Source organism: Rhincodon typus, chromosome 16 (assembly GCF_021869965.1).
Source record: "Rhincodon typus isolate 14 chromosome 16, sRhiTyp1.1, whole genome shotgun sequence".
Classification (NCBI taxonomy): Eukaryota; Metazoa; Chordata; class Chondrichthyes; order Orectolobiformes; family Rhincodontidae; genus Rhincodon; species Rhincodon typus.
In genome coordinates this window covers 14,106,793-14,130,725 of record NC_063347.1, presented here as the reverse complement: position 1 = coordinate 14,130,725, position 23,933 = coordinate 14,106,793, and the positions used below count along the sequence as shown (strand labels likewise).

Genomic DNA, 23,933 nt, shown 5'->3' with positions numbered 1-23,933 from the left:
GCATTTCATGGATAAAACCGGCTGATCTTGGAAGTGACCTAGCAAGTCATTCAGTTGCTCAGTCCTTTTGATAGAAGAAGGTCAACCATCTTTTTGAGATAAGCCAATGTTGTACATGTTTTGGGAAATGACAAAAAAAATTATCATTTCAAATAATGCAGTCGATGTGTTTACTTGCAGCACACTAATTTGTAAAAGAACCATATTAGGATTTGTACATTACTTGCTCACAAGCTGATAATAAGTCATTTTAAGAAAAATCATCACATTTTGCTAGATAAAGTAATCAAATATTCAAGTAGAAAATACTGGGAATACTCAACAGGTGAGGTATCATCAGTGGAGAGGAAAACAGGTAATGTTTCAGAGACTTTTCTTGCACCAGGAATGTTCTGATGAAAGGCTGTTGACTTGAAACATTAACCGTGTTTTTCTCTGTCCACAGATCCTGCCAGACCTGTTGAGTAATTCCAGCATTTTCTGTTTTATTTCCAGATTTCCAGTATCTACAATATTTTGTTTTTGTGTCATTAGTTTTGTTCTGGTTGATATTAATAACAATGAAAGCTTATTTTGTCTTGTGGCTGATCTGACCTTGTACACTTCAATATTAATTATTAATATGATTAGTTATAAATACTTAATGAAAATATTTTCTGCTATATTCTTCAGGGAATTACAATTTAAAACAAGTAACAAGCAACACACTGTAAGAAGTGTGTAGGCGATCTAGAATTTAGCGTATTAACTATGTCTACATGCAATGTCTTTGCTTCTTCTAAGTGTAGCATTTTGCCATCACTCTGGAAAAACTTGAGTATAGTTGCTGAACTGTTCATGTGCATTGAACATTTTTGCAGTAGTGTTTATTTTGTATGTGGCGATTGAATTTGCAGTCAGTAAATAGCAGGTTGCAGAGTCGTAGTCATACAGATGGAAACAGACCCTTTGGTCCAACTAGTCCATGCCGACCATATTCCTAAACCAAACTAGCCCCACTTGCCTGCATTTGGACCAATTGCCTCCAAACCTTTCCTATTCATGAATTTATCCAAATGTCTTTTAAATGTTGCAACTGTGCCTGCATCTAGCACTATCTCTGGCAATACATTCCACACAGGAACTACTCTCTGTTAAAAAGAAAGTGTCCCTCGTGTCCTTTTTAAATAGTACTCTTTTCACCTTAAAAATATGCCCCATCACACCCTTGGGAGAAGATCCTTGTCATTCACCTTATCTATGCCCCTCATGATTTTATAAATATAAAACTCAAACTTATACGCTCCAGGGGAAAATGCCAGCCTATCTTTGTAACTCAAACCTTCTATTCCCGGCAGAACTCTGATAAATCTTTTCTGAAGCCTCTCCAATTTAATAATATCCTTCCTATAACAAAGCAATACACAGTTCTTCAGAAAAGGCCTCGTGTACAACCTCAACATGACATCCCAACTCCTATACTCAAAGGTCTGAGCAATGAAGGCAAGTGTGCTGAACACCTTCCTAAACACCCTGATTACATGTGATGCAAATTTCAAAGAATTATGTACCTGAACCCCTAAGTCTCTCTGTTCTACAACACTACCCAGGGCTCTGCCATTAATTGTATAAGCCCTGCCCTTGTTTGTTTTACCAAAATGCAATATCTTGTATTTATCCAAATTAAACCTCGTCTGCCACTCCTCAGCCCACTGACACAATTGATCAAGGTCTCTTTGTAATCTTAGATAACTTTCTTCACTATCCACTATAACTCCAATTTTGGTGTCATCTGAGACATAAAAGCTGTGTCTCCTAAATTCTTATCCAAATCATTTATATAAATGACAAACAAAAGTAGACCCATTACCAATCACTGTGGAATACCCCTCATCACACTCTGGAAAAACAACCTTCCAGCATCATCCTTTGTTTCCGAACGTCAAGCCAATTTTGTATCCAGTTGGCAAGCTCTCCCTGAATCCCATGTGATCTAACTTTACTAATTAGTCTGCCATATGGAACCTTGTCAGACGCTTTACTAAAGTCCATGTAAACAACGTCTACCACTCTGCCCCTATCAATCTTTTTGGTTACTTCCTCAAAAAACTCAATCAAGTTTGTGAGATACGATTTCCCTCACACAGAGCCATGCTGACTGTCCTTAATTAATCCTTACCTATCCAAATTCTATCTTTCATAATCACCTCCAACTACTTACCCAGCACCAATATCCCACTCACAGGTCTATATTTCACAGGCTTCTCCTTACAGTCTTTTTTTAAATAAAGGCACAACATTCGCCACCCTCCAGTCATCTGACGCCTCACCCGTGGTTATAGATGGTACAAGTATGTCTGCTAGGGGCCCCGCAATTTCTTCCCTAACTTCCCACAATGTCCTGGGATACACTTCCTGTTCTGTAATGTGAACTGTTTTCAAAACGTCCGTATTTTATTTCCCTGAGTTCTCTAGCCTCCATTTCTTTTTCCACAGTAAAAACTGACACAAAATATTAATTTAGCATCTCCCATCTCCTGAGGTTCAATACAGAGATGACCTCATTGATCTTTAAGGAGCCCTATTCTCTCCCTAGTTGCTCATTTGCTTTTAATGTATTTATGGAATCTCTGTTGATTATCCTTAACCTTATCTGCCAAGGCTATCTCATATCCCCTTTTTGCCCTCCTGATTTCCCTTGCCTCTACACCCTTTATACACTTCAAGAGATTAATTTGATCCCAGTCATCGGTATCTAATATATGATTCTTTCATATTCTTGACTAGAACCTCAATATCTTTATTCATCCATTGTTCCCTACTCTTACGGGCATTACCCTTCACTCTAACGGGAATATAATGTCTCTGAACTCTTGTTATCACACTTTTTGTCAGTCGTCTCTTTACCTGTGAAGAGTCTACTCCAGTTAACTTTTGAAAATTCCTGTCTCATACCATTAAAATTTGCCTTACTCCAATTAAGAGCTTAAACTTTTAGGGAAGGCCTATCCTTTTCCATAATTATTTTAAAACTAATAGAATTATGATCATTGGTCCCAAAGTATTCCCCTACAAATACTTCAGTCACTTCCCCTGCCTTATTTCCCAAAAGAAGGTCAAGTTTTGCTCATTCTGTATTATTTACATATAGATAAAGAAAATTATCTTGAACGCATTTAACAAATTCCTCACCATCCAAGCCCCTAACACCATGGCAGTACAAGCCAATGTTTGAAAAATTAAAATTCCCCACTATTACAGCCCTATTATTCTTACATATATCTCAACATATCTGCCCCTCAATTTCCCTCTGACTGTTGGGAGCCTACAGTACAGTCCCATCAAGGTGATCATCCCTTTCTTATTTCTAATTTCTACCCATGTAGCTTCACTGCATGATCCCTCAGAAATATCCTCTCTTAAGTACAGTAGAATTGTTTTCCTTAATCAAAAATGCCACCCACCTCCTCTCTTGTCCCTCTTTCTCTCATTCTATTGGCATTTAAAACCTGGAATATTGAGCCGCCAGTCCTGTCCTTCCCTCAGCCAAGCTTCTGTAATAACTATGATGTCCCAGTCCTATGTTCCCATACATGCCCTGAGTTCATCAGCCTTACGTGTATGAACCCTTGCATTGAAGTAAATGCAGTTTAATTCTTCAGGGTTACCTTTTTCTCTGACTTGCTGTTGAATGTCTTTACTAAATAACTTGCTGTTTTTTGATTCAGAACCGTCATAATCTGCCTTTCTATTTGCACTGCTACTTAGGACCACCCCTTCCACACATGCACATGCCCCAAACTAGAAGTAGAACTAGAGCTAGCAAATCCCCCTGCCAGGACATTGGTCCCTTTCCAAGTTAGGTGAAACCTATCCCTTTTGAACAGGTCTTTTCTGCCTTAGAAGACATCCCAATGATCCAAAAATCTGAATCTTGCACATAGCACTATCGCTTCAGCCATTGATTTATCAGCCCTATCTTGTTATGGTCTACACTTGTTTGCTTAAGAACTTCACTGTAAAAGTAAGAATTTACAGGCATTTTGAAATAAAAACAGCTAAACATGGCTTGTGATTTGAGTTTCTACTCTTGTTTGTATGCTGTTCATATTCAACATCCAGATACAACAGATCTAGTTTCATCCTTCTGATAATATAGGATTCACTGTAATTGCATCAGTGGGCTGTTTGTGATGTTGTTTTGACTGTACTGTCTTTAGTTTTGTTTAGAAATCTAGATGAAGTACCATGACTAATTTGCAAAGCACCACAAAGATTTAAGTGTAGTCATGTAGAAAATCAAGAAGTACTGATTAAATCTTACCAAGCTTGGATTTTGAGAGTTTGAATTGCCAGTAGGATGCATACTTGAAGGAATTGCTTTGATCCTACTTTCCTTAATAAAAAATGTTGGAAATAGGAGACAGTTTGATAAATCTTGTATCAGACATGCTGAAGAAGAAATGAAAAGAAACATAGGATGAGTACAGTTGGTGCTTTTTTCTTAATAACAAAATTCAGTCTCATTTGCAAAATAACCAAAAACAAAGGCAATTATGACAGAGGAATGAAGTTGGAGACCAAAAATGACAGAACAATTGACGACCAGACAAGCTTTTTCTTGTGTCCTGAGCCAGGAGTGTGTTAGAGATGTTAAAACCTGAAAGTGTATTTGTGTGAGTATTTCTGACAAAATGTCATGTATGACTGCAAACCCAGATGAAATGCTTTCTGAAACAGAGGAAATGTTATTTGAATGTAAGTTTGTCAGGAAAGAAATATATATATATTTATATATTTAAATTCCTTTCTTTTAACTCATCCACAGATGTTATTGCCCAGAGGGCAGTTAAGTGTCAGTGGGTCTGGAGGCCAGATCAGGTCAAGATAGCAGTTTCCTTCCCTAACAAATGTTAGTGAACCAGATGGGTTTCTCTGACAACTGACAATAAATTCATGGTTATCATTAGACTCTTAATTTCAGAATCTTATTGAATTCAAATTCCACCATCTGCCATTTGAACCCAGGTCCCCAGAATATTACCTGGGTCTCTGGATTAACAGTCCAAAGATAGTACCACTAGGCCCTCAGCTCCCTGTGTGTCTACAGTTAGACATTTCATTCACCTGTTAGCCAGTGCTGTGCAAAAGCATGCACACATTCATTCACTGCCTTTTTTCAGCCTTTTTAGTTATGACTTCTCCACATGACCTGGCTATCATGGTGTATGCCCATAATTGTAAGTGACAGCTCATGTACTACCATGTGGCAATATTAAATTAAAACCTTTTTATTTTTTCTTCTCCAAAACCTTGAAATTATACTCCCAGTCTCTTACATTTAAAATAGCATTTATCATTCAGTCTTCAAAGTCAGAAGTGACTTCACCTGACAAAAGAACAGCACTCCAAAAGCTTATGATTTTAAATAAACCTGTTGGACTATAACCTGGTGTCGTGTGACTTCTGAGCTTTACCACCCCAGTCCAACACTGGCACCTCCACATCATATTCTGTCTTCATCCAATAGAAGGAATGAATTATGAAATAATGGAAACTAATAGAAAACCAGACAAAGAACTAACAGCCCTTATCAGCAGCCAGTGCACTTGACAGGTGGCAAGCTTGCTGCAACAAGATGTTTATGCAGCTATTATCAATAGTAAATGTGATAACTGAGCTCACAGAGGTAAAAGAGTCATGTTGGACTGGAATATATTCCAGTTTTTTTAATCTTCTGGTTAGCTACTTGGTTAGTAGCAGTGTTGGCAGATCCAAACAGCAGTTTCTCTGTCTTGTACTGATAACACGCTTTAATCATAAAATCAAAAGAATTAACTGAGACAGTTTAACAATCTCCATTTCAGCCCAACCGTTCTCAGCAAGAATATCAACATTTTGTCGTGGGCTTTTGTTGCTGAGAATTAGGTAGACATTATCCAAGATAATTTTGCAAATGAAATAGAGTTGGGAGGCTGTTGTGTCCTCTTGTTGTGTCTCCTGAACTGACTATAGAATGGATTTTGGAAAGCAGGGTGTAAAGTAACCTCCTCCACCTCACTCCGACTCCCCCCTGACCCCGCCAACCAGACACACTCACACCCCTACACACATACCCCTGCACCTGTACACACACAACCACACCCCTCTGAAATGAGTTTGTGAGATGTTTCAAACTCTGAGGTGCACAGTCGACGCCTCATAGCTTGCCATGGCTATCTCACCCAAAATCCTTGGAGCTTTAGAGCATGTAATGCAGAATTGGGTTCGTGGCCAAGCAAGTCAGCCTTTAAGTCAATGAGCTTGCTCAGTCAGGTTGGTATCAGTTGCAAGCAGGAGGTGCAGATAAGCACTTACAATGCAGTTAAAATAACTGCTAGTGCCGTTAAATTCCATAGAGTCAGAGAAGCAGTAAAGTACGCATACAGAAGGTAATTGCTCTCAGCCATTTCTTTTATCCTCAATCAGGAGTTTGTGATTAAATGTTTGCCAAGTAGGTGCATTTTCAATTGATTTATACATTATAATAGTTTAATAGTATTTGCATCATTAAAAAGTGAATTGTTTGTTTTAAATGACTACAGTCTTACCGTAGAATACAGTTGTCCCTTTTTGTGAGTATTGTGTGAGCGGAGCAATCAAGCAGTCAGGAGAATATACAATTCAAAGCATGTGAATTAACATGCTGATATGAATCTTTATATAAGATATTTTCAACCGTTGTAAACCATTCGAATCACAAGCAAAGAAATATTCAAGAGCCATCAGGCATTGTATTTAACATTGGTACGAAGAATGTTTCCACCAGTAACATACGATTACACAGGCATCGTGTGTGTGACCATGTTGAGATATTTGACAACTAGGATAACAGCCTCTAAAATTTCCACTTGAATTAAAGCAGTATTTGGAGATTTGAATGACCACTGTAAATTTTTGATTTGATTACTGAAAGCACTATTTATTTTTTTGGTAAAGATAGAAGAACATAAATGCAATTCACAGGAACTCCTAAAAGATGCTTTTTTTCAGACGGGCAGATGATTTATTCCAGGGATTCATTACTGTTTGATTTAAGGAGGAGATTTTTTCCAGAAATTCATTACCATTTGATTCATTTGTGAATGGGTTGAATGTGAAGATTATTAGAACCCCGATTCTATATATCTATCATTGCATTGATAGGATCTTGTTGGCTGTGAAGCCTTGATCCTATTTGGTCAACTTAATACGATTAGAATACATTTTCACATTTAGAATGGTGTCTGCTTAATTGGAATCACTGAACTCATTTGAATTTCCTTTTGGGGTTATTTACATTTGTAAAGACCCTGGAGCCCAGCTGCTAGTTGGCTGACCTGATCTGCTCCTTAAAGATATCTCAAAACACTAACACTGGTTCTATGTACTGCTGCAGGTTTGAGAATGTATAGAGTGCTAAAATCCTGATGATGCTTTAGGGACTGGCCAGCATTTGTGAACAGCTGAGCTCTGCATCATGGATGTATATTTATTTTCCTGTACTCTTAGCATAAAGCATGTATACAATTTTAATGTAAATTTTTAAAAAATTGAAAAATCAGAACATACTAAAACCATTGCAACTTTGACATTGGAAGATTTGAACTGTGGAAATATTTCCAGATTATGGACACTTTTATCAGGTTCTTATGCTGACCATTCTCTTATGACATGCCATATCATTAAGTTTCACTGTGAGGTCTATGCTTTCATGAGAATGATGCATATTCCTGTACATGCAGTTCTAAAATAAATTATTTCCTGCTTATTACCATTTTTCCATTTTAGGAATGCTTACATCAGACATACATGCCAAAGGATGGACAAGTCAATTTCCCCAAACCCTTTACCTAGACCTATTTTATCTCATTGACGCAGCTGTATGAGAGGGTGCATGACATTAGTCACCTGGTCATTGTTTTTGACATTTTCCTTGGGAAATGGCCTTCTTTTGCTGCATGCCTTTCCCAGATGGCTGATGTTGCAAAGTTATTGTGTAGGAGGATATTGGGATGACCTAAGTGATCTGTGACATAGTATCTTTCAAGTTGAACCAAGTTGAAAATGATGGGACACAGGCTTTGCGGTGGCTTGCATCAATCCTAGTATGTGGTAAACCAACAAACGTTTTTCAACACCTAATATTCTTCCCTTCATCTTGTGCTAGTGTTTTGTGCTAACTACTATATGTCCCATCACAGAAACTGAGGATCGGTAACATTTACTCACGTCAGGACAGGTAAATGCAAATGCTTGGTTGTGTGTTCCCAGCTTTCTGAGTTTCCTGCTCTGCCGCAGGAGTTTCTTGGCCTGCATGTGGAAATGACATTTGCAGTAAACTGAATCAGACGAAATATCATTTTATGAATTGGCAGTTAGAAACCAAGGAATGTGTCACTTAATGGTTTAACTCTACTTTCCACATGCGTAATGATTCCTCTTTAATATTTGGCAGCAAACTTTAATGAATTCTGGCTGTAGCCTAGCACAAGATGTGTCTTGTGTTCACACAAAGTGTAGACACAAGTGTATTGTTAGATTTTGTTTGATAAACCACAATGGTCTATGATTTGACATTAATCTACAGTGATGGCGGTGATTAAACTTCATTCAGCTTGAATGAGACTTGATACATGACAGTGTCTGAGTAGTGGTGTACAAAGTATAATTGAGTGTGCTGTTACCTTGCTTACGTCTTTGGTAAAAGTCAGAATAAAGTACTCCCCCCATCCAAACCCCTGGCTCATCCTCCACATGTCTTGGCAAAGATTCCTGGCCTGAGCCTCTAACTCAATCAGAGCGGCTGTTGAGGTTTTCTGCATATTCTGTCTGTTTGAATTCTCACTTTGTGTCAATTTCTATAACGCAAATCGCTACATTTTACTGGACTAATCATTAACTTATAGCCATCAACTTTTTGGGAGCATGTACATAAGGCCCTGGCTTTGCTCGGGCTTTGGGGTCTGAACCCAATGTCACTTATTTTCCTACTGCTGAAGAAGAATTATTAGTGCAGCATTGGCAATAAACATTTTTTTAATGTTGGACTTGATGATTCCAGGTGAAAGTGCCCTCTTTATCCTGTATAAGTAAAGACATCAATCCTTCTTCACTTGGTATCAGATTTCAATGAAGGCATCTAGTCTGCATACCAATAGGTCCAAACTTACCTCTACATGCTGTTCCTTCCTAATTGTTGCTGGAAATCTCACTACCTAACAATTTTTTTAAAACAAGAAATCTCCTCAAAATCCGTCTCTTCAACTGATTTAGGATATTCCTCTTAATCTCTCTCTTCCTGACTTAAAATCCATTTCCTAAAAATATTCTGTGAAATATTTAGGGATTTTGCTTTATCATTGAAGACCTGATGTAAATAGAGTGTATTGATGGAGAATATGCTAAATCATGATTTCTTATATTTGTTATGAGATGTAGGTGTTGCTGGCTAGACCAGTATTCATTGCCCAACCTAATTTCCCCTTGAGCAGGTAGTGGTGTGTTGACTGCTTGAATGCTTGCAGGGAATGTGGTGTAGGTATACCTAGAGTGCTGTTAGCCACAGAGTTTTGACCCAAGGACAATGAAGGAATGGTAATAAAACTTCAAGTCAAGATGGTGTGCATCTTGGAGGAGAACTTGCAGGTAGTAGTGTTTCAATGCACCTCCTGCCCTGTCCTTACATTTAGAAGATGCTGTCTGAGAAGTCCTGATAAGTTGCTGCAGTGATTCTTATAAATGGTACATACTGTGGGTTGGTGGTGGAGGGGATGATTGTTGAGGTGGTAAATGGGGGTGGGGGGTTGGGGGTTGGGGAAAGGTGGGAGCAATGGGCAATAACTGAGAATTGTTTGAAGAAGGAATAAAGTAATGCCAAAGCTCAAAAGAATATTCTGAAAGTCATGTAGATATTTCAGCTCCCAGTTGCTTCAGCCTCTGAATTCTCAGTGAATAAACATGGCTCACTTGTTTACTCTTAAATCCGAGTTGTTTTCTTTAACTTGCTGATTCCTTGAAGTTATTTTTCCCAGCATAAATTGCTCGTGTTTTGTTCAGTATAGTGTTAATTCAAATGATTAAATAATACACTCTGCTACCAGAAATTGATTGTATGTTTAGTTAATCTTTCCTGTGAAAGCATAGTAAGATTTTTTCTTTTTACTGTTTTAGTAAATATTGTTGGTGAAGGATTATTTCTTTCGCTTATATATAAGCGTTTTTGCTCTTCACTATTGGTATTAATTGAACTGGTCAGGCCTGGAGACTGATAAGCAAGCATTTGCCAAGAGTATGTGATTGAAAGATATGAAAAATCTGGTGATTTAGTCTTCAATGAGTCGAAGTTGAATGATGAAGGCCTTTTATTTACGTACTATCACCAAGCAGCCACCTTTACCAAAATAAAGAATGTATGTAAATACATATTTACTTCAATTTGCAAATTAAGGGAAATTTGTCTGCAACTGTTTATTGTGATTTTATGTACTTGCACAATAACCTTTTTGCTTAAGGTTGATGTGAAATTAATCCAAGCTGTTCCGTTTAATTCCATTGAAAGAAAGCTGCAAGCATAAATAAAGGGCATAGGATGACTATTTTGATTTTAAAAAAATTTGCAATGTTATGGAGAACAAGCAGGAAATTGGCACCAGGTATTGATGCTCATTTAATGATTCACTGTGGGCAAGATGGGCCAAATGTCTCGCTGATGTACCATAACACTTCTGTGATACAAACCAAAAACTGAAATAAGACCCCACTTCACCCCACTTACTTTATTAGTGGAGGTGGGATGAGAGGTGAGCAATCAATTTTCTTGGGCAGCAGAATGGTTATTTAAGTATAAACAGCCAGATTTTGGTTACTGATGTGGAATTGTATGCGAAATTTCCCAGACCCAACTTAGTTTAAAAGGTACCCTGACATGTAGTTTTCATTCTGGCGATTGTGATGGGAAGTGGATACAGAATGGAGCCAGGCCCACGAAATTCCAGCAATGGAGTGTAGGTGATTGCGGTTTGGTAAGTTCCAAAGTGGGATGGTTACAAGGTGGACCATGGTTCTCTGGTTCTTTATATTGGTTGTTTTATAGGTTCTTATGACCCTCTCAAGCCACCAGTGCCATGGCCCTTCGCACCTCTATACCAGCTCAGTGTTAGTCAATGCCCCTCATTACTCCCATGCCTACTCATTGATCTAGCACAGCGTTTGTGTTAAATCATGCTGCCTGTCCAGTATCCCCACCAAGGCCTCTTGTACATCATACTAAGTGCATACCATACCATGTTCCTCTCCAAAAGTTGAGAAGAGTTGCGTTCATCTAATTGTAGACAGTCATTTGGTATTAAGGAACTTAAGGGAAACATGTTGTCAAAGCTGTTCATTTTGCAAGAATGCCAAATCTCAAATGATCACAATAATTTATATGACAGGCTCAAAAGGCTATTGATTGTTTGGCAAGTTGACTCTAATTGCCTGAGACTTTGCCATAGCAAAAGCATGGGAAACTATAAGCTCTCCAAACTTCTGGGTAATTCAAATTTTTTTTATCTCATGTCACCTAGGTTCTAACATGCAAGGACGCATGCATGAGTGCTCTTATAGTATTGCTTGATGCCAGGCAATTTATATATGAATGAGTTTATTGTCACACGTATTTTACAAAAAGAAAATCAGTAAAATACAGTGGAAAGCTTTTCCACTTTCACCATGATCCATCGCCATTTTGAATAGTTTTAAGAATAAGAAAGAATAGAAAAATATAGCTTAAAGAAAGTCCATCAGTCCTCAGCCAGCTCATCATCAACAACGTCTGTGCCACATCGCTCCTCTACCACCTCGCCACTGTCTACACCAGACCCAACCAATGTCAAAGTTGCCATTCTTCAGGTGCCATCTTACACTGCTGGTCATCTGCCACTGCTTCGCCACCCGTAGGAGTGTTTCCTTCTGTACAGAATGCATCATCATGCTAAAGCCCAATACTTGGACTTAGGTTGGTAATGAACAAAATAGGTAGTTCGTTCTGTCAATTTTGGTTAGCTGGACAATTTGTAAGAGCAGAATCCCTCTTGGAAATCATAATGTGATTGATACAGATCCTGAATGTTTACACCATCCTTTGTGTCCCTTGCATTATTAGCAATACTCCCTTCAAGACCCGCTTTGTATTCACAGTGCATCACAAACCCCAAGAGAAGCTTAGAAAAACAAAGAAAAGCTTTCCTAATACATCAATTCAAAGGAATAATGGAAAATGGAAAGGCAGCAAATTTCTGACATTGAAAAGTTGTTATGTGTCATTACAGTATTTCTAACAGCACCGTGACTGACGAGATTAAGGGTGCACTTATGAACAACAAATCTGAAGAAAATACAGATTTCTGTTTGCATTTACAGAAACAGCTTTGTTGTGTATTTTATATTTTAACAACTAAAAATACCTTTGAGAGGCAGCTGTTGAGAACCTGTTCTGTTGGCTGCTTTGTAATTGGCATCTGACCAACTAATTAGCTCTTCAGTTTTGTCTTCAGTTTTCTTACTGATTACTTGCACCATATCTCTCTGTAAATCCCAAAGGACATTGTACCCACTGTTTTACCAAATGCTTTCTTTTCCCTCTTCTTTCACATTCCTTTTGCACCAGTTAATGTTATCCAAGAGGCCAAATAAGCAGCATGATCTAAGGCCATGTCCACATACTCATCCAGTTTTTAAGTATAATCTCACTGTGACAGGGTAGTGCCAGGCTCAGTATTGAAGACTGTTGCCCAAAGGATTCCTTCTAGCTTATTGGAACTTTTTTTTGAGTGAATGAACCATCTTTTAATTCAATTGCTTGCATGTCAGGTTAAAGAGCTTGTTAACCTAAACTCTTGCAAACAACAGTACTTTTAAACTTTAAAATGTTTCTTTTAAATTGATAAAACAATAAGGTGCATTTCCTCATTCAGTGAATGTTAATGGCTGTGTTTGCAGTCAGTTGGGATTTTAGTATGTAAATTGGCTCACTGATGGTGGATAAGCTGAAAATGGAGGTAAAGGACAGTCACAGTTGTACGGAATGGATTATAAGATCCCATCTGGACTGCATGTTTCTTCTTGAAGGCACCCATTGGCTGGTACTGCTATGCTAATGCCAGCACTTTAAAGATTTGGTCAGTATTAAAGATTTAGCCTTGCCTGTTCCTTTAGGTTTCCAAGGAGTTTCTCACAGCACCCTTTAATTGCCTTGCTGTGACGTAAAAATTTCCACTGTAAGGCAGGTATCCCACTTGCATTGCAGAAACACTTGTGGTAGAATTTTATGAATGAGTATTTTTGTTAGGATAGAGAAAAGAAAAGTTAGATGTTGCCAGGACTGGAGGACTTGAGTTATAAGGAGAGGCTGGATAGGCTATGACGTTTTTCACTGGAGTGTAGGAGGTTGAGGGGTGACCTTATTGAGGTTTATAAAATCATGAGGGGCATAGATAAGGTAAATAGCAAAGGTATTTTCCCTAGAGTGGGAGAGTTCAAAGCTAGGGTGCATATTTTTAAGGAAAGAGGAGGATGATTTAAAAGGGACCTAAGGGGCAACTTTTTCACACAGTGGGTGGTTTGTATTTGGAATGAACTGCCAGAGTTTAAAAGACATTTGGAATAGGAAAGATTTAGAGGGTGAAAAGCAGGCAAGTGGGAGTAGTTTAGTTTGGGAAACTTGGTCACAAGTTCAAGTTGGACTAAAGGGTCTGTTTCCATGCTGTATGAGTCTATGACTCTAGAAGTAGTTTCTTTGCAAACATTTGTAACATGGAGTATTTTATCGGATGTGACTGTTGAGGCAGAAAGTATAACACAAAAATGAACTGACCAAATGTGAAAAGGAGGGATATAAAAGGATGTGAGGTAATGGCAGGAAAATTTGATTAGAGTGGAAATTTTCTGTTGAAGAGACACATAGCAAAAGTTTGATCGACTGAAATGGTAGGTTTAATGTTCCTCGTAACTGATTCATTATGTGCTAAATTTGCTCTAAGTTGAGGCAGCTTCTGAGATGGGCAGTGACCCCTACCCACGAGAAGCTGAGAAGATAATATATTTTTTAACGCAGGTAGCATTTTGCATAGGTGCCTGTTCTCTCAATTTGCATCTGAACATCATTATTCTGTAGTTTCTCAGGAAGACCAAGACTGCAATACCAGTTCACGAGTTCAACCTGATCCTAGTGCAAAACTATAAAAAAGGAAATGACCCTCACAGAAGCTGTTAGCCTTATAATGCCAGTATTTCATCCTCCAAGGCATGTACCCTGCCTCATTTAGATGGCATTATTGTAGTAATGCGATAGAATATAACTTGTGGCTCCTGTGAAGGGATCTTTAAGTGTTGCTTCCTGTAAATCATTAATGATTTTGTGTTAGATTTTTCACAGAGATTTTGCTGCATTCAGTTTGTGTGTGTGTGTGCACATATGATCATAGAATTTAATCTGACTGAATAGTTTAATCATAAAACACTAGAGAAACAGAAATATAGCTTAATAGTGTATTTAATATAGTGTCTTCAAACATAAATGTAGGTTGAGTCAGTAAGAGGGACTGCACCCTCTAATTAAATTCACCAAGCCTTAAATCATTTGACACAAAGGGTCTGGTTGAACAATCTGTGTCAAAATGTGCTGTATTTAGCTGTTCTTTTTTGATGAGATTGTTATTGCACTTGTGTGATCTTTCCCTAAAATGGCCAACACCACTCTCTTTCTGGAAGTGGCTCATTGAACCTTGTGCACTTATTTCCTTATCTCTTGTCGATAATTAATTTTTTTTCAAAATCTTAACATGGACTTGATTTATAATGAGTTTGCTGTGCTAGAATTTTTACAGCAATTGTCATGTGACAGCGATATCTTTCAGTTAAAACCTTTTCATTTTATTGTAAATCTCCTAACTGGACTGGTATTTTGTGCTACTAATTATTGATACATTTGTGGATATTGAGTTCATTAGGTAAAATCATGATTAGGTTTTAAGTTAATTTCTTCAATGTGCAGTGAGTATTACATAACATTTTGCAATTTTAAAGTAAAATGTTCATGTTTGACAAATATTTTTCTATACAGCAGTAAACACTGCACAGCAATGCAACTTGCCATTAGATAAAATTGATGCAGAGAACTTTACGTGCAGTGGATACTGTATCAACGCAATAGTTTAGTTCTTTAAGGCAGGTTTGGAATTTGCTTTAATGGATTTGTGTTCAGTCCCACTCAGATTCCAAATAGCTTGGTCACTTAGAAGAATTTGGCCCACTTCACATATGTATATATTCATATTAGAATGCAGGAAGATGAATGATCAGATTGTTGCTCAAGACCTTGTATATGCTCTCACATCATTTTTGTTATTATTGATAATTAGTTGGGTGATTTTAAGTGATCTCCATTGGGAAATGACAAAACGGAGGTGAAACACCTCGTCCACAAAGAAAGATTTGGATATTAGTCACCCTAGGGTCCTGCAGTGTCTAATTGTGGAGCAGTTTTAGCAGAATCTGGAAAAGAGGTGCTGTCCCATGCTAAATTATATGTGATAAGGAGACTTGTAGTAGGTGTCCTGGTGGAAATTAAGAATATAACTTGGGTAATGAAAGGTAATGTGATGCTATTGTTGAACACTATCCTTTTACCTCTTGAGAATTGGTTTGAATCCAGCCTCATCTGTTGAAAGTCCAAATATCATTCCAAATCAGCATGTGCCAAATTTTGTCCAAATTTATGCGTGGGCTCCTGGCATTGAACTGCTGAGTGAGATTAATCAGTTTAATTTTCCATATGATATGAAGATATGAAGGTCTGCTCAGTTTTGCTACCTGTACTCTTTGTATTCTAAAACTCTTTCTCAATTTTCAAAATGTTTCATTTTAACTGATCCAGTATAGAGGGGAAGGTGATCAGATCTCGTTATCATCTCAGCCTTTAAATTTAAAGATCAGTGACACAGAACTTACAATCATGTATGCGAACTTCACCTGCATAGTCCAGAATGTAAATAAAGAAATAGTTTCACTATTTATACAAAACTGAAGGGTTGCATTAATTGTGATGTCCAGTCATTCAAACAGAGTAGCAGAGTTTTAATCTAGTTTTGAAGGAGGGTCATTGGACTTGAAAGGTTAGCTCAGCTGCTGCTCACAGATACCACTAGACACGGCAATTTCTGTTTTTGTTTCAGATTTTCACCATTTTCAGTCCTTTGCTTTATTGTGGAATTTTAATCTAGTTGGTTTTTTTTGTTTTTTGTTAATTTATTGTGAAAAATTAAGACGTTTCTTTGCATGTTTTAAAGTTTAAATCCTATATAATTCAATCTAAATATAGCAATGTTATTCCACTGATCGTGTACTTATAGTCAGATTTCACATTTTTCAGTCAGTGGAATAACATTGCTATATTTAGATTGAATTATAAATGCCTTAAACTTAAATTATTCAGGGTACCTTTCTCTCAATTCCTGTAACTTTTGGAATGGAATTCTTAGGATAAGCTATTTGAGGCATGGAAAACATTTTCAAATGTTGGGGTAATTCTCAGAAATTTGAGTAAAATTAGAATTCAGGTGCAAAATTAAATTATTGAAAATATGAATTTCACATTACGTTCAATCACATTCTACCTTGCTGCAGTAGTATGCTTGTATTGACTTTTCATTCTCAAACCTGCAGCTGGAAAGAAACAGTAGAGATTAAGTACAAGGACTGCTGCAGTGCTGCGGTGAACTATTACCATTGTTAATACAGGCTACAGATGGACCTTCCCCTGTTGACTGACTGAATTTATGTAATGACTATTTGAATAATAAAGAACCAGCAAGGTTCCAGATTTGATCTGCAGCCTGTGCTGAGTTCGCTGATCTCAACTAGGGCAGCAGTTGGCTTGGTTTAGATGCTGAGAATTTTCCAGAGTTTCTGCTCCCGATTGCTTTTCAGTGATATATGCTTTAACTGTGTGTATTTTTCAGAACAACTAGTGAGGACAGAATCTAACTTAACTGAGGAACTGCCAGTGGTGAAGAAGATTGCTGGCCCTTGCTTTTGAGAGTCAAATGTGGATAACATATCTTGCAGAAAGTAGTGAAGAACACCTGACATCCACAAAATTGTAGCCTAACAAAGAGAATAAAGCGAGAAAATCTTTGAGACAAGTTTTAATTTAAGCAGAATGGCATCTGTGTCATAGGGAGGCATAAAGCTTACAATGTGATAAGGAATAAAAGCAATTAAAAAGCCTATTCTCCATGGGAATTATAATTGCAAATATCTTGAAAGAACATTATGAAAATGTCGCAAGAATCCCATATAACCTATTTAAGGAAGTTCTGTTAAACATTGTTAGAACTGAAGTAATCTAATATGACATCAGCTCCTAGTCACTAATACTATTGCGGTGAGGCAAAACCTCTGCAGTTGTGCTTTCCTGGCAAGTTGATGAGAATGGACTGCATAATTTTTGCATTGATGGTTTACTTTGAAGAAAGAATTTTAGGAGCAGGCAGGCAGGTACAAAGCAAAATAGCAAAAATTCAGGCTACAATTAACAATTGATTATTTGTTATAATTAGATTTACTGCCACTGTGATAAGGTTGTGTGGCAATCTCATTCTGCTAAATGGAATAGACTTCAAACAGACCTAGCAACTCAAAGCTGAGCATCCATGAGATGCTGCAATGCAATTTGAGGCCTCACGGCCTGGAGATCTCCCACTCTACCATTACCATCAAACCAGAGGATTAACCCCTTAACCAAGAATGCAGGAAAACATATAAGGAGCATTACCAGGCATACAACAAAATGTCATCCTGGTGAAGCTACAAAACAGAATGGCTTGCATGCCAAAGAGCTATAGCAGCAAGTGATAGAAAGAGCTAGCAGTTCCACAACCCAAAGATCAGATCTAAATACTGCAGTTCTGCAACATTTAGTCATGATTGCTGGAGGTGGACAAGTAAACTCATTGGAGGTGGAGGGTCCACAGATGTCCCAATCCTCAAAAGTAGGGAGCCCAGCATATCAGGGCAAAAGATGAAGCTGAAGTATTTGCAACAATTTTCAGCCAGAAGTGCTGCGTGGATAATCCAACTTGGCCTCTGCCAAATATCGTCAGGTTCAGTCTGCAAACAATTCAGTTCCCTCCACATGATATGAAGAAACAGTTGGAGGCGCTGGATGCTGCAAAGATTATGAGCCCTGACAGCATTCCAGTAATAATAGTCAAGTCTTCTGCTGCAGAGCCTGCCCTGCCACTAGCCAAGCTGTTCTCATACAGCTATAACTCTGTCTATTTACCTAACAATATGGAAAATTGCCCAGGAATGTCTTCTACACTTAAAGCGTAACAAATCCAACCTAGACAATTATAGCCCTTTCTAACTACACACGATCGTCAGTAAAGTGATGAAAGGTAACATCAAAGGTCTCATTAAGCTGCACCTGTTGAGTAATAACCTGCATAATGATGCTAAGTTTGGGTTACAGACCTAATTACAGCCTTGGTTCAAACATGGATAAAAGAACTGAATCCTGAAGAAGGGTCTAGGCCCGAAACGTCAGCCTTCTTTCTCCTCTGATGCTGCTTGGCCTGCTGTGTTCATCCAGCTCTACACCTTGTTATCTCAGATTCTCCAGCATCTGCAGTTCCTACTATCTCTGAATTCCAGAGGTGAGGTTAGAGTGACTGCTCTTGATATCAAAATCACATTTGACAGAGAATGATATCAAGGAGCCTGAGCAAACCTGAGTCAATGGGAATCTGAGGAAAGCACTTCACTGATTAGGTTTATACCTGGCACAAAGGAAAATGGCAGTGTTTGTTGGAAATCAGTCATCTTGACTCCAGAACATCTCTGCAGGAGTTCCTCAAGGTGGTGTCCTTAGTCCAGTTATCTTCAGCTGCTTCATGAATGATCATCCCTCCATCACAACGGCAGAAGTAGAGATGTTTGCTGACGACTGCACAATGTCAGTATCATTCATAACTCCTCGGATGCTTAAACAAACCATGTCCAAATGCAGCAAGACCTGGACAATATCCATGTTGGGGCTGACAGATGGAAAGTAATATTTGCACCACACAAATGCCAGGCAATGACCATCTCCAACAAGACAGAATCTAACCATTGGCCCTTTACGTTCAATGACACTACCATCATCGAATCCCCACTACCATCATCCTGGGGGTTACCATCGACCAGAAACTGAACTTGACGACCATGTAATTCCTGTGGCTGCAAGAGCAGATCAGAGCCAACAAATCCTGCAGCAGATAACTCACCTCCTGACACCCCAAAGCTTGTCCATCATCTACATAAATCAGGAGCACGGTAGAATGCTCCCCACTTGGTCTGGATGCGTTCACCTCCAACAACACTCAAGCTTCCCACCATCCAAGACAAAACAATCATTTACCCCATTGAGTCCACTCTGAATTCAACATGATTGTTGTGATCCCCTATCTCAATGCTGTTCTCCCACTCTCTCCTTGATACCTTTAGCTTCTAGAAATCCATACATTTCTTAAATATATTCAGTGATTTCAGCTTCATGCCATCTACAGTAGAGAATTCCACAGTCTTATCAGCATCTGAGATGAAGAAATTTCTTCTCACCTCAGTTCAGACTGGACTACCTCCCTAGAGTATGGCCCCTTGTTTTGAACCCCTGCCCAGGGGAAGCATCATCCCTGCTTCCAAAGTATCCAGCCCTCTCAAAATGTTAAACATTTCATGAGATTCCCTCTTATTCCTCTAAACTCCAGTAAGTATAGAATGGATTTGAAATGGCTTCAATGGGCAGGCAGTGGATAGCAACACTGTGGTATGACAATGCAGTAAGCCAAAGGTGAGGGGGAGTTTGGAGATATTGACCATTAAATTAAAGGGTTGAATTGGAATATTAGGACCCTGAAAGCTGATGGGGATTGACAGGTGTGGCAATATAAAAGGGTACATGAATTGCTTGGGGCCTGTCTTGACTGTCAGGCAGAGACTGAAACTCTCAGGTATGTGTCCAGACTAGCACGACCAAGATGCCTGTTAATATTCCATGCCAGGTACCATAGGTCACCCCATAAGTTAAACGCAATATATCTTCTCTTTGGCAACCCGTCACGTTGAGGATGATTATTCCTTGTGTATAGCTGGGTAGAAGGGAGATGTTTAAGTTGGTTGTGGTTTTACAGATGGATGGTGAGCCCTATCTTAGACTTGCAATATATAAATGTTCGGTTTTTAACACTAATATCCTCATCTGATCTCTTCTGATCCTTGGACACTTTGTGACATTATGCTCAGCTGATGCCATTCGTGGATACCTCTCTAGGTCAAGCTCCACTCTTCTTGGTATCATCATAAAAGTTAAAAATATTTCTCAAAGAATGCAACATTCCCAATTTTACCAGTCGGAAGACCTAAGTTTATGGAAAACACTGACCATGTTTTTGTACTTAAGAAGAATTACCACAGTTCAATGGATTGTAACCACAGGAAAACAATTGTGAACTGTCAGCGTAACCTGTACCAGTTGAAACTCTTAACCTCTTCTGAAGCCCCCCAGTTCACACAAGCACACAAGGTAGACAAACAAATGCAAATTGGCCTTATGGATGGATGAATGGAGGAGAAAGAAATAGTGGACAAAAAAGGTCAGTTGGATCAGTCCTCAAGAATTCATGAAGAGATTCCTTACATTTCCAAAATCCTCTAGTTTTTCAAGTTTTTCTTCGGGCTCACTTCCTTCTTTGCAGGAGGCACAGAGTGATTGATTCACAGATTATAATGTCTCTTTAGTTAAAGATAGCAACCGACAGCAACTGGTGCTTCACTGTGTTGTTCACCCTGTGAGCTGCCTTCTAACCAATCAGAGTCGCTGTCAAGCTGATGATCTTTGCATCAGCAACGTGTCACAATTCTACAAACCAATCAGCAACTGGTTGTCATCTGAATCTTTCTTTATGTACACACCATGGTGCAGTGCCAACTTCTCTTACATTGTCCCCACTGCTTGCAAAGCAGTAACATAAACATGACCCATAAGAAGTTTTGGTAACTTACTTTTGAAAAGTACAGCAAGTCCTTCCTCAGTCCTTTGGTGTAAAATAGCCCTTTTCCCAATTCAGCCCACAAGTCAAATACAGTTTACACACATCAAACTACTGTGTTTTAATGCATGTTGAATGTAGATCTAGATGTTGTTCATAGCTGCCATATTGGGAATGAATATTAAAGCTGTGGCAAATATAGTTCCGAACAGCTAGGACTCCCTGTTTCTAAATATGACTACAGTAAGATTAATGATGTATGAGCACAGCAATTTTATTCTTTTGAAGTATAAATCTGCAAACAACTGTGTTAGGACTAGTTGTAGAAGTTCCTTTGAGGTCCTTCAGAGACTTTGTACAACTGTAGAATATGCCTCATTATATCACTGATGCCTTGTGAATTATTAAGATGTTAAGACAGTACGTTTTCCTTTAATGGACTAAATTGGGAGGCATTTTTTACTATGTTGTGGGTTTGCTGTCAAGTCATCATTGGAAATTAATCTCTACTTTTGCTGGTTGGTGACTGAAATGCTCAGTGATAAAAAATTATTCAAGGAGGAAGTGAAGTTCTGGCATTCTCCTACAAAGCTCTTATCTTAATGGAAGAAGTCATTTGTGCCTGCCCATTGTTGTACAGAAATGTGAGGTATAATACATTTAGTCATCTAATAAAAAAGGTTATTGAAACATTCTTTTCATTACATCAATTTTGTAATCTTATAGTCTCTACAAAACTTCAAGGAGGGTAACTGCTTTGGCTACTGCCTTCTGCACAATTCCTGGTTTCATGGCTACTGTCTTCAGAGTGGAGATCCAATATTGTAAATACCATTAACAAGTGCTGAATGGGAGAGTCTGGGAATCCAGTTGTCAAGAAATAAGTTCTTCAAATCATCTAGCTGAGAGTTAACTACATTATTATCAGGGTGCCTTTTGAGTGTTTCATTAATCAGTGACTCGATGTCTACTAGATATGCCAACTCCTTTCGTTACAAGGTTGAATCCTCCATCATTACACTTCTCAGAGCCTTTGAATAGAAGCTTAGTGTTGTTCTATTAGTTGTGCTTGACTGACCTAGAGCCTCAATGTTCTGACTGAGCCCTATGACTCTCCAAATGGAGATATGCACTGTACTGTTAGAACAGCAAAGATCTGTAATTCAGCTGTGCATTTAGAAATTCTGAGTTTGGGTGTACATGAGTGAGCTCTGCTTTATAAAAGATTAGTGCATTTCTGATGCATCCATATTTTTATGCAGGCTCAAATAACTGAATTGTACGAGTTCAATTAACGTTGTATATTCACAATTTTTGGAATATTTTGTTCAAACTACAATTGTTAAGGACATCTATCAGAGACACTGGCAGGAATGAATTGCTAAGATGCTTTTTTTCTTAACAGTAGTGCATCTGTCACATTCTGTTGAATACATTAGCTTAGCCAAGTGTTCATTATTAATGTGTGAGACTTAGTGAATGCTAGACAGCTGTTCAGTCACAGGGGCATCATGTCTAAACCCAGTCCTGTCTTGACTGAATGTCTTCTGGTCTTCAATCCATAATGAGACAGTATAGACTCATGACTGTTTTTACAAGAATAAAAATGGCTATTAGAAGAAGTTTTTACTCCCTTGTACAAATTCTGGAGCATGGAATGGTTTACTGTGAGTAGTATTCTAACACGATGTAAAAGTTAATTTGCTAACTATGCATGTGAAGAGGGGTAAAAAAGAACAAACAGGAAGAGTAGTGAAGCATAATGCACCAGTTGAAGAAGTGAAACTGACGTGGGCAGAATAACTGTCTCTAATGCTGTGAATTCCATAATTCCTGTTACTTGGATGTGACATTGCAGGATTTATAGCTCCAGTGTAATGCTAAATTTTAGGAGTGATGACGATACCTAGTGGATTTCCCAAGAACTTTAACGGAGTTATTCTATCTTTTGCCATTGCATTAAAACTGAAGTTGAGGATTTATAAAAGAGGTGATAACCTGTATACAATTGATACAGCAGCTTAAATCTATATTTGCAGAATTAGTGCAAGCTCAATTTTCATAGGTTTCATTTTTATTTAATTGTGGAAGTTCTTGGCTGTTTCTTCAGCCAAGCTGTTCCATGTCTCCTGTTCCAAAGCACTCCATTGATGCAATTTGATGTTTTCACTCCACTCAAATAGTGTTCAATTGCAAAAGAACATAAAAAAGTAGACCATTTAGTCTTTGAAGCCCACTTTGACATTCACTGATCGTGCATGTTCTTCCATTACAATTTCATCTTCCCACATTATCTCCATTTTCTCTTTTTTCTTAAAACAAAAGCAACATATTTCAGGATTCTAGCAAATTTATTAAGAACAGAACATGCTGGAAATGTTCAGCATATTTGTCAGCATCTGCGTAGAGAAAAATTGCTAACATTTCAGGTCAAGGACCTTTCTTGATCTAAATATTTGTTCTGTAGATGCTGAGTATTTCCACAGTTTTCTGTTTACCTTTTTCTCCTGCGTGGTGGATGGAACCAGATACTCTGATTATCTTCCTTGGACCACAACTTTTATAGTTAACTGCATGACTCAGTTTCCCGTTTTTTTGTTACTTTTCAGGTGAATCTTGTAGAAATAGTCTTGCATAACATATGTAAGGCAAGTGATTTATCATATTGTGACAACCTGTTGCTGTTAACCAGCTTTTGAAAAATTTCCCCAAGAGTTGTGTGAAATCAGCAGGACCAATGATAATTGGCTGACTTTTTCATAAGTGAAGATTGGAGGGCTGTTTTCTTTTAAGCAATGTTTGTTTTTTTTTAATGAGCAAGAAAATCAGCATTTGTAGGATATGATTGCATTGTAAAGATAA

General features: G+C 38.2%; 1 protein-coding gene across 1 annotated transcript in view; it reads left to right on the top strand.

The window, feature by feature from the left end:
- The window catches only part of celsr3 (cadherin, EGF LAG seven-pass G-type receptor 3), a 232,178-nt gene that overhangs the window by 4,747 nt on the left and 203,498 nt on the right, over positions 1-23,933 (top strand). The gene's annotated exons all lie outside the window — the stretch shown is intronic.